At 42.7% G+C, this 11,140-nt stretch overlaps 1 long non-coding RNA gene across 1 annotated transcript; it reads left to right on the top strand.

Moving 5' to 3' along the window:
* The first annotated feature begins 470 nt into the window (after positions 1-470).
* Positions 471-939, top strand: LOC117507909. Its single transcript, XR_004559877.1, has 3 exons — positions 471-559; positions 682-755; positions 909-939. It is a non-coding gene; the product is annotated as an uncharacterized LOC117507909 (long non-coding RNA).
* Positions 940-11,140: the final 10,201 nt, after the last annotated feature.

The raw sequence follows: 11,140 nt of genomic DNA, 5'->3' as shown, positions 1-11,140 counted from the left end.
GAAGCAAACCGGCCGCCATATTACCACTCCCATGTTCTGCTCCTCAATGCATGAGACGCAACCAACTTTATTCTTTGCAATTTTGATATAAAAAGTACCTTCATGTGCAGCTATAAACTGCGCAAATCGCCAGATCAAAGGCTGTGGACGAACATTTCACCTGTGAGTATGATTGAAATGGAAAGTAATGAACAATAATTTGAAGAGTTCTATCCCTTATTCCAGCATATAGGCAAAGATATTAATAATGATAATAATAAGTGGCTTATTAACTCAACATGTGTTTTGTGTTGGACGAACTATTTTAAGACATTTATTAGGTCTACTTGTGCATAGTTTTGGAGCTTTAGGCATTGTTGCTACAAGCTTTATTACTTATATTAGGCTATCTGTGCTATCCATCAACTTTTGTTCATGATATGGTACCAATACACATACACACACACATTTTATTGTTTAACATTTTTTTTTCTTCCAGTCTGGACATTTCTGTGAAGACATGATCCCTACAGTTGGGTTCAATATGAGGAAGGTGACCAAAGGAAATGTCACCATCAAGGTAGATATTTCACTGTTCAAAATATTTATTGGTGTGTGCAGACCGGGATATGATACCAGCATGCAGGCTTTTAAAGAGCAGTAATTCCAAGATTAACCATATCTGAAATGTTATTTCTGGAGATCTGAGATATAGGTGGACAGCCAAGATTCAGGAGCATGTGGGAGCGGTACTGTCGAGGAGTTAATGCAATTGTGTGACTACCCACACTTTGGCTCATGTTTGTCTAAATAAATAAAGCTTTGGAGGTTATTTGATGAAACTCAAAAGCCTGATCTTGAAGCAGATAAAGTGTAATGCTGTCACTGTTAACAAAATGCACGCCTGTGATGGCTGTGATGTTATGTAGGTACATGGTTGATGCAGCAGATCAAGAGAAATATATATATATATATATATATATATATATATATATAGCTTAATGATGATTCCACAACACTTGTATAAACTTTGATTAAGGAATGATAATTTTAAGAATTGAGTATTTGTCCCAGTGAGATATGAGTAAGTGAGAATAGAAGGGAAGAAAGTGTCAAAGAAATAAAAGAAAGAAAGTAAACCAAATAGCTAATCATGGCAGGCATAGATTAGGAGGGCTCAATCTTACATTATCCGAAGAACAAAAATAAGTAAATGAGAGAATCAGCTCAGTTATTACTTGAAATTGTTGATGTCTATGTGCGGTCTGCATAAGTGGGGAGTGGCAAGATGGCCACCGGTTTGCTTCAGCGGATTGTACGGAGTGTGTGGGCCAGTGAGCTATCCAGTAATATATACAGATCAGTGGACTGGCTGCCAGATAGGCTGCATTGATTGTCTATTGAAATCAGCTGTTTTTTTTGTTGTTGTTTTTTTGTCTCTAACTTGCTTCTAACAGCCAGCTGACCTGAAATAAACCATTGTACATTAAATTGACTTTATTGACGAGTCTGACCCCTCTGAAAAGTGACCAAATTGCATGTATTTATATCGAGGTCGGCGATGTTTTCATCAACCAAAAATGGCCACCATGGCACTCGATGTAAAGTCCGCAACCCATAGTATCCCTCAGCAGCAAGAACATTACGATTGGGCAATTCAAAGACAGGGTGGGGGGGGGGGGGGGGGGGGGGGAGAGATTATATTTTCGAGTTTAAAATCACAAATATACGAGAATAAACATGCAAATTTACGAGATTATGAACCTGTATATTTGCGAGAAAAAGACAACGCGAATTAGAACACGTAAAACTACAGGTACTGTAATGCACAACACAAGGAACTATTATTACAAACATTTATTTAAACAGCTGTTATGATTGTGGCGTGTATAGAGTGGAAAATAAGGTGCTGTAAGTATATTAGAACCTAGGCTGCCTGATCTTTTATATTTTTAGTTTTATATTTTATGTTTAGTTTTATATTTTCTGTTGTGTTTTTAATCAGGTTCTTTTTGTCTCTTTCTCTAAAACTGTATTGTAGCATTATTACTTATTATTACTATTATTGTTGTTGTTGTCCGTTGTGTAGGGTCTGTAATCAGTGTACAGAAATGATCATTTTCCTGACCAACACCCCCAAAAACAACGGCCACTCTGAAGGACCGATAAGGGAATCGTTAAGCAAAATGGTTATTGATGGTGGATTGAATAATTTCTTAACGATACCCTTTGGAAAGGAGTAGAATGCCACTTCCTTGTTTGTTTTAGTGTACTTGGTGCAATTGATAGCCGAACGTTGCGCTTCTAATCGCAGAAGCTTCCTCAGCTAAAATTCTTGCTCTGGTAGTCTGACTTCTGCCTTGACTCTTGTAGAGAAGAATAACAGAAGCCAGCAAAAGCTGGAGTTATAAACCTAACCAGACCCCTCCTACTGAGAGGCAGACTGCTATTGGCTAGTGACTAACAATTGCTCTAATTAGCACCTGTTGTGCTCTAGTTAGCATCCTCCTAATGACAGGGCAGCTGTCCCTCCTAATGATGGGAATGACGCCTCTCCTGACGACGTGAATGACTCATTACCATGAACAAAAGACTGAAACTGCTTTGACCTGAGTACCCCATTGTAAACAGGGGACAAAACGTGTCTCAGACCCCCTCCACAGTTAAGGCTAGGTTTCAACTGTTTCACATGCAATGCTTCCTTCACTCCCCTCTTAAACCATTTCGTTTCTCTGGCTAAGATTTTAACTTCCTTGTCCTCAAACGTGTGGTTAGTGTCTTTATGGTGGAGATGAACTGCAGACTGAGGTCCACCAGCACCCTCTCTGCGGTGCTGGTATAGCCTTTTGTGCAACGGCTGCTTCGTCTCACCTATGTAGTGTTCATTACAGTTTTCCTGACAGTTACAGTTTTCGCCTTCTTCTGATAAGAAGAAAATTATTTTCTTCTTCTAATAGGAAGAAAATCATTAACTACCTCCAAAATCTGGAGAAAGAGGGACTCATCGACAGGCAGGCGTACTACAGACTGTACCCTGGGGACGCCACTCCATGCATCTATGGGCTGCCCAAAATCCACAAACAGGACGTGCCACTGAGGCCTATTGTAAGTAGCACAGATTCCATCACTTACAATTTGGCCAAGCACCTCAAGTGGATTTTGGCTCCTCTAGTGGGTAACTCAGACCACCATGTGGAGAACACACAAGATTTTGTGAACAATAAGATCAAGGAACTTCAGCTGGAGGCAGATGAAAATATGGTGTCATTCGATGTGACATCATTGTTCACCTGCATCCCCACTGCCGAGGCCGTCACAGCTGTGAGGCAGAGACTGCTGGAGGATGCATCTCTACTTGAAAGGACCAAACTTACACCAGACCACATCTGCCAACTCTTGGAGATCTGTCTTAACACCACATATTTCCTGTTTAGGGGGAATTAGTACAGGCAGATCCGTGGTTGTGCGATGGGGTCTCCGGTAACCCCCATTGTGGCCAATCTGTACATGGAGCTAGTGGAGAAGAGAGCCTTGGCGTCGTTCATGGGCATCTCTCCCAGTCACTGTTTCAGATATGTCGATGACACATGGGTTAAAAATCAAGCAACAGGAAGTGGAGGTCTTTACAGAGCACATCAACTCGGTGGACTCCAATATCTTTACACGTGAGGATGCCAGAAACAGCCATTTAGCTTTCTTGGACTGTGATGTTACGATTGGAGAGAACAGGCAGGGGTTTACAGAAAACCCATTCACACTGACCAATATCTGCTCTTTGGCTCAAACCACCCCCTTGAGCACAAGCTCAGGGTGATCAGGACTCTGCAGAGCCCTACAGGTGCCCACAACTACAGATGGAAGGTGTTGTGAAAGTGTAGTGACACAGACCCACAACAGGGGGCGCAAATGAACGGTCAATAGATGAGCCAAAAATTAACAATTTAATGTTGTGAAGGAGCACAACGAACATACAGACAATCTCAGAATATGATTACAGTCAATCCACAAAGGTGACGTGTGGGCAGGCTCGAGGATAGAAGACGTCTGTCCTGAGAAGAGCCGGAACCACACGATTTCTGCCGCCACCGAACCTGGTGAATACTGGAGCCGACAAGTCCCGAATTCCCAGGTGATCACCGTCCCCGACTGTCGGATCTGGTACTGCTGGCGAGAACAAAGACAGTTAAGTGTGGGTGTGTGTAAACCCCGTAACAACAACGGTGGGAATGCCACCTCCACCTCTCACTCAATATGTAGCAGAGTACCGCAGTGATTCCTCAGGGGAAAAGAGTGCAGTCCAGCACTCAATCAGCTCCCGCAGACAGAGGATAACAGGTACTCCTGCAAAGACTCACAATATACAGATTGATGTGTAAAACACAAACAGCTGAGTATATTACCTCCACTGAAGTACGATATCTCGGCAACGAGGTGGAGATGACGTCTGGTCTTTATGGAGTGAGATGATGTTGAGTAGATGGGTGACAGCTGTCAAGAGATAATGAGTGACAGCTGTCACCCCCGGCTGTGTCCGTGGCGGCAGCGCCCTCTCGTGCCTGAAGCCCGCACTTCAGGCAGGGCGCCCACTGGTGGTGGGCCAGCAGTACCTCCTCTTCTGGCGGCCCACACACAACAGAAGGGCTAAAGAACAACTTGTAAAGAAAGCCCTCACAGTATGTGGGTACTCATGATGGTCCCTGGATAAAGTGCAGAAGTCCCAAAGAACAAAGAGACCAGACAGACAGGAGACAGAGCCAAGAAGAAGAGGAGTGTCTCTCCCTTATTTAGCAGGAGTAGGGGAAAAACTACAGAGGCTCTTCAGACAGCACAAAAGCCTAGTTTACTTTAAACTTGTTAACACCTTGAGACAGAAATTAGTTCACCCTAAGGACAGGATCCCTAGTTACAAACAGAGCAATGTATTCTATCAGTGTATTCTATCAGATGTCAGGAAAACTGTAACGAGCACTACATAGGTGAGTCTAAGCAGCCGTTGCACAAAAGGCTATACCAGCACCACAGAGAGGGCGCCAGTGGACCTCAGTCTGCAGTTCATCTTCACCTTAAAGACACTAAACACACGTTTGAGGACAAGGAAGTTAAAATCTTAGCCAGAGAAAAGAAATGGTTTGAGAGGGAAGTGAAGGAAGCATTGTATGTAAAACAGTTGAAACCCGGCCTTAACCAGGGAGGGGGTCTGAGACACGCTTTGTCCCCTGTTTACAATGGGGTACTCATGTAAAAGCAGTTTCAGTCTTTTGTTCATGGTAATGAGTCATTCACGTCATCAGGAGAGGCTTCAGTTACATCGTTAGGAGGGACAGCTGCCCTGTCATTAGGAGGGTGCTAACTAGAGCACAATAGGTGCTAATTAGAGCAATTGTTAGTCACTAGCCAATAGTAGTCTGCCTCTCGGTAGGAGGGGTCTGGTTAGGTTTATAACTCCAGCTTTTGCTGGCTTCTGTTATTCTTCTGTACAAGAGTCAAGACAGAAGTCAGACTACCAGAGCAAGAATTTTAGCTGTGGAAGCATCTGCAATTAGAAGCAAAACGTCCTCGCATCAACCAACCCAGTCCTGTCAAAGATTCAAGCTTCTCTACTATGAAAGCCATGTGTCAGTGAACAAATTCCTGATTGGACATTCACATTGCGCACGACATCACACAGCTTCTATGAAGCTAACAAACATGGCGGAGGCCTAGTTCGAAAGTCCACGGGGGTTTTCCTTTCGGCAAAAAACGAAGTTTCTATCTAATATCATTAAAAGGTTATGTATAATTAAGTAAAATTTGTATTCAGCCATCGTACACGACTGGGTCGGCACCGCAGTTAACCTGTTGGGGTACTCAACACTTAGACACATGCATGCTGGATCATGTCCATAGAAATACATCTTAGAGTCCAAGCAATGCTTCTCATCTGAGTCTCCGAATGTAATGGCTCATTTGAAACAAAGTCATTCCACTGGTACCAAAGGATCCTCCAAAAAGACCAATAGTACCAAACACATCCAGTTATCCCTATAGGTCATTGGATAGCGTCCAAGTCTCACAACCATACAGAAAGACAGGAAGCACCCAGGACCCTAAAGACATGGACCTTCATTTTCCTTAAGGGGTCAGTATCATCAACCTCTGTCCGGCACACTCTTATGCATCTCCCAATTTCAAAGGATCCAAAAAGTGAATGAGACTACAGAGATAAGTGAATTTCAATAAGCTCAACAATTTTCTTGACGTACACAGATATACTTCTGATGACCAAATCCTGGGCATTATTGAAAGCCGAGACCTTCATATTGCTCCAGGATAATCGCAAAGTCAGACACATTGATATGAACAAAAGCTATCTGATCTCTACTGTAATCCGCACTCTGTGCAACGTTCACTTGATAGGAATCCTTTAATGTGTTTCTTTCTACTCTACTGGTTGTTGGCTCTCACTGCGGTATTGTATCACTTCCTGTTCCGGAGCACAGCTGTGTTTTGCTGTATCTGTTAGCTGTTTAATCTGCGTAGTTAGATTGATCTAACTACGCAGATTAAACACAGATCTGGAAAGAGAGAGCATATCTCACCCATATTGGCCTCTCTTCATTGGCTTCCTGTTAATTCTAGAATAGAATTTAAAATTCTTCTTCTTACTTATAAGGTTTTGAATAATCAGGTCCCATCTTATCTTAGGGACCTCGTAGTACCATATCACCCCAATAGAGCGCTTCGCTCTCAGACTGCAGGCTTACTTGTAGTTCCTAGGGTTTGTAAGAGTAGAATGGGAGGCAGAGCCTTCAGCTTTCAGGCTCCTCTCCTGTGGAACCAGCTCCCAATTCAGATCAGGGAGACAGACACCCTCTCTACTTTTAAGATTAGGCTTAAAACTTTCCTTTTTGCTAAAGCTTATAGTTAGGGCTGGATCAGGTGACCCTGAACCATCCCTTAGTTATGCTGCTATAGACGTAGACTGCTGGGGGGTTCCCATGATGCACTGTTTCTTTCTCTTTTTGCTCTGTATGCACCACTCTGCATTTAATCATTAGTGATCGATCTCTGCTCCCCTCCACAGCATGTCTTTTTCCTGGTTCTCTCCCTCAGCCCCAACCAGTCCCAGCAGAAGACTGCCCCTCCCTGAGCCTGGTTCTGCTGGAGGTTTCTTCCTGTTAAAAGGGAGTTTTTCCTTCCCACTGTAGCCAAGTGCTTGCTCACAGGGGGTCGTTTTGACCGTTGGGGTTTTACATAATTATTGTATGGCCTTGCCTTACAATATAAAGCGCCTTGGGGCAACTGTTTGTTGTGATTTGGCGCTATATAAAAAAATTGATTGATTGATTGATTGATCTAGATAACTAGATAACGATTTATTTCACAGTGTAATCTTCACGTGCCTTAACTAAAGCACTCTCCCTGCTGAATCACCTCTAAATTATTTTCACATTATTCATTTTGTGTGTTTTTAGGAATACGCTAGCTTAGCGCAGCTATTAGCTCTTAGCTGGTTTAGCATGGCGGCTTCTCCTGTCTCTCTCGCACTTTTCTGCACTGGGTGTGAAATGTTTAGTTATTCCTCGGCCTCCTTTAGCAGTAACGGTACTTGTAATAAGTGTAGCTTGTTCGTAGCTTTGGAGGCCAGGATGGGCGAATTGGAGACTTGGCTCCGCACCTTGGAAAATCCTACAGCGAGCCAGGCCCCTGTAGTACCCAGCAGTGGGGAATAAGTTTCATTACAGTAGAAGTCTTTCTGAAAGCGCTATAACTAGGTTTAAGGATATGATTCCTTCTTTGTTATGTTCTTCAATGCCATATACCAACACAGTGCAGAGTAGCTATCTAAACTCTGTGAGATAGATTATCTCGTCAGTAGCTTTACATCCTCAGTGAGCACAACTTTGGATGCTGTAGCTCCTCTGAAAAAGAGAGCCTTAAATCAGAAGTGCCTGACTCCATGGTATAACCCACAAACTCGCATCTTAAAGCAGATAATGTTGTGAAAGTGTAGGAACACGGACCCACAACAGGGGGCGTAAAAGAACGGGCAATGGATAAGCCAAACAGTAACAATTTAATGTTGTAAATTGTGCACAACGGAATACAGACAACAATCAGTTTGGGACTATAGTCAATTACACGTTGGGTGATGTGTGGGCAGGCTTGAGGATAGGAGACGCCCGTCCAGAACCGAGCCGGATCCCACACGGTCCTCACCGCCAACGGATCTGAAGAACACCGGAGCCGCCAAGTCCTGGGTCCCCAGGTGGTCACCGTCTCCAGCTGTCAGACCTGGTACTGCTGGCAGAGAACAGAAACAGCACAGGTGAGTGTGAGTATGCACACTCAGTAATCCCACAGTCTGTGTTCTTTTGGGAGGGAGCACCTCCACCTCCCGTCACACACTCGTGCAGCTCCTGTCTAACCACTTATCTGGTTGGGGTGTGAAGCGAAGCCATCGCTGATCACACCAAACGCCAATCCCACAGATAAGGCAACACCACAGGAAAACGGCTGCAAAGAAGTTCAGATTATTACTCAATGTTGTAAGTCAGCAGAGAAATTACCTCCAAGGTAGCCGATTTCTCGGCGAGGAGGTGGAGTTGCAGTCCGGCCTTTATGGTGATGGTGATGAGTTGACTGCGTGACAGCTGGTGCTGATGATGAGTGACAGCTGTCACTCCCAGTGGCTCCGGCGCCCTCTTGTGCTTGAAGCCCGCATTCCAAGCAGGGCGCCATCTGGTGGTGGTGGGCCAGCAGTACCTCCTCTTCAGCGGCCCACACAACAGATAACCCGTAAGCTGGAGAGGAAATGGCGTCTCACTAATTTAGAAGATCTTCATTTAGCCTGGAAAAAGAGTCTGTTGCTCTCTAAAAAAGCCCTCCGTAAAGCTAGGACATCTTACTATTCATCACAAATTGAAGAAAATAAGAACAACCCCAGGTTTCTTTTCAGCACTGTAGCCAGGCTGACAAAGAGTCAGAGCTCTATTGAGCTGAGTATTCCTTTAACTTTAACTAGTAATGACTTCATGACTTTCTTTGCAAATAAAATTTTAACTATTAGAGAAAAAAATATTCATAACCATCCCAAAGACATATCTTTATGTTCGGCTGCTTTCAGTAATGCTGGTATTTGGTTAGACTCTTTCTCTCCGATTGTTCTGAGTTACTTTCATTAGTCACTTCCTCCAAACCATCAACATGTCTATTAGACCCCATTCCTATACCAGGCTGCTCAAGGAAGCCCTACCATTAATTAATGCTTCAATCTTAAATATGATCAATCTATCTTTATTAGTTGGCTATGTACCACAGGCTTTTAAGGTGGCAGTAATTAAACCATTACTTAAAAAGCCATCACTTGACCCAGCTATCTTAGTAATTATAGGCCAATCTCCAACCTTCCTTTTCTCTCTAAAACAGCAGTTGTAAAACAGCTAACTGATCATCTGCAGAGGAATGGTCTATTTAAAGAGTTTCAGTCAGGTTTCAGAATTCATCATAGTACAGAAACAGCATTAGTGAAGGTTACAAATGATCTTCTTATGGCCTCAGACAGTGGACTCATCTCTGTGCTCATCCTGTTAGACCTCAGTGCACCTTTTGATACTGTTGACCATAACATTTTATTACAGAGATTAGAGCATGCCATAGGTATTAAAGGCACTGCGCTGCAGTGGATTGAATCATATTTATCTAATAGATTACAATTTGCTCATGTAAATGGGGAGTCTTCTTCACAGACTATTATGGAGTTCCACAAGTTTCTGTGCTAGGACCGATTTTATTAACTTTATACATGCTTCCCTAGGGTTTGTAAGAGTAGAATGGGAGGCAGAGCCTTCAGCTTTCAGGCTCCTCTCCTGTGGAACCAGCTCCCAATTCGGATTAGGGAGACAGACACCCTCTCTGCTTTTAAGATTAAGCTTAAAACTTTCCTTTTTGCTAAAGCTTATAGTTAGGGTTGGATCAGGTGACCCTGAACCATCCCCTAGTTATGCTATTATAAACTTAGACTGCTGGGGGGTTCCCATGATGCACTGTGTTTCTTTTTATTCACCTCTTTTTGCTCTGTATGCACCACTCTGCATTTAATTATTAGTGATTGATCTCTGCTCTCTTCCACAGCATGTCTTTTTCCTGATTCTCTCCCCTCGGCCCCAACCAGTCCCAGCAGAAGACTGCCCCTCCCTGAGCCTGGTTCTGCTGGAGGTTTCTTCCTGTTAAAAGGGAGTGTTTCCTTCCCACTGTCGCCAAGTACTTGCTCATAGGGGGTCTTTTGACCGTTGGGGGTTTTCTGTAATTATTGTATGGCTTTTGCCTTACAATATAAAGCGCCTTGGGCAACTGTTTGTTGTGATTTGGCACTATATGAATAAAATTGATTTTGATTTGATTCTATACCAGGTGTTGTGACCATTTCATTGAAATGCAATTGTGCAAAAGCTTAAACCACTGCAGTGTTTCTTAATAAATGTGGTTTTTGATGTTTTTTTTTTTTAATCATTCATTAGTATGTCAGAGGTGGGAAAAATACACAAACAAATTTGACATGGTCAAACTCACGCACACAAAAAGTTCCAGATCATTTTGTCTGCAGTATTTTAAAAAGTAATGACCTTTTCACTTTAAAACATTATTTTGTATGTTTACAGTCCAATGAATGATTCCACAAAAACAACAAACTATGGCGTTGTTTCCCCAACATGTTTTTCCAAAGGTAAAGGATAGGATAGACATATGGTATTTAGTTTACTTCTTTAATGCTCAATATCATAAATTAACTGATATTTAAAGATTTTCAGTTTTTTTGTGACATGAAGTTTCTTAATCGTGTCTGAGATTTCTGCATGACACTGTACATAAACAAACATAGATAGAATGCTTCATCTTCTACTACATTAGCACAAAGTTAAGACCAATATTCACTGGAACAATCTATGCTAAAGAGCAGTGGGACTGTTTTGATAACTCATGACCTCAGTGATTAAACCACCAAGTCTTGGTTTCAAAAGACTGCATGAAAATAACAGAACAATCTCTCATTTAAAAAGCATGCCATTTATTTCTTGATTATACACTGAAGTGTTTTTATACACTGTACCCAGTCAGGCACGCCGTGCATGCTGCTTTGTGTTAAGAGGTGAGCGACACTGCACAAGGCACTTCAGATTCT

The sequence above is a fragment of the Thalassophryne amazonica genome, chromosome 3 (genome assembly GCF_902500255.1).
Source record: "Thalassophryne amazonica chromosome 3, fThaAma1.1, whole genome shotgun sequence".
NCBI lineage: Eukaryota > Metazoa > Chordata > Actinopteri > Batrachoidiformes > Batrachoididae > Thalassophryne > Thalassophryne amazonica.
Note: the sequence above shows the minus strand (reverse complement) of the source record. Positions and strands in the feature narration are given on the sequence as shown.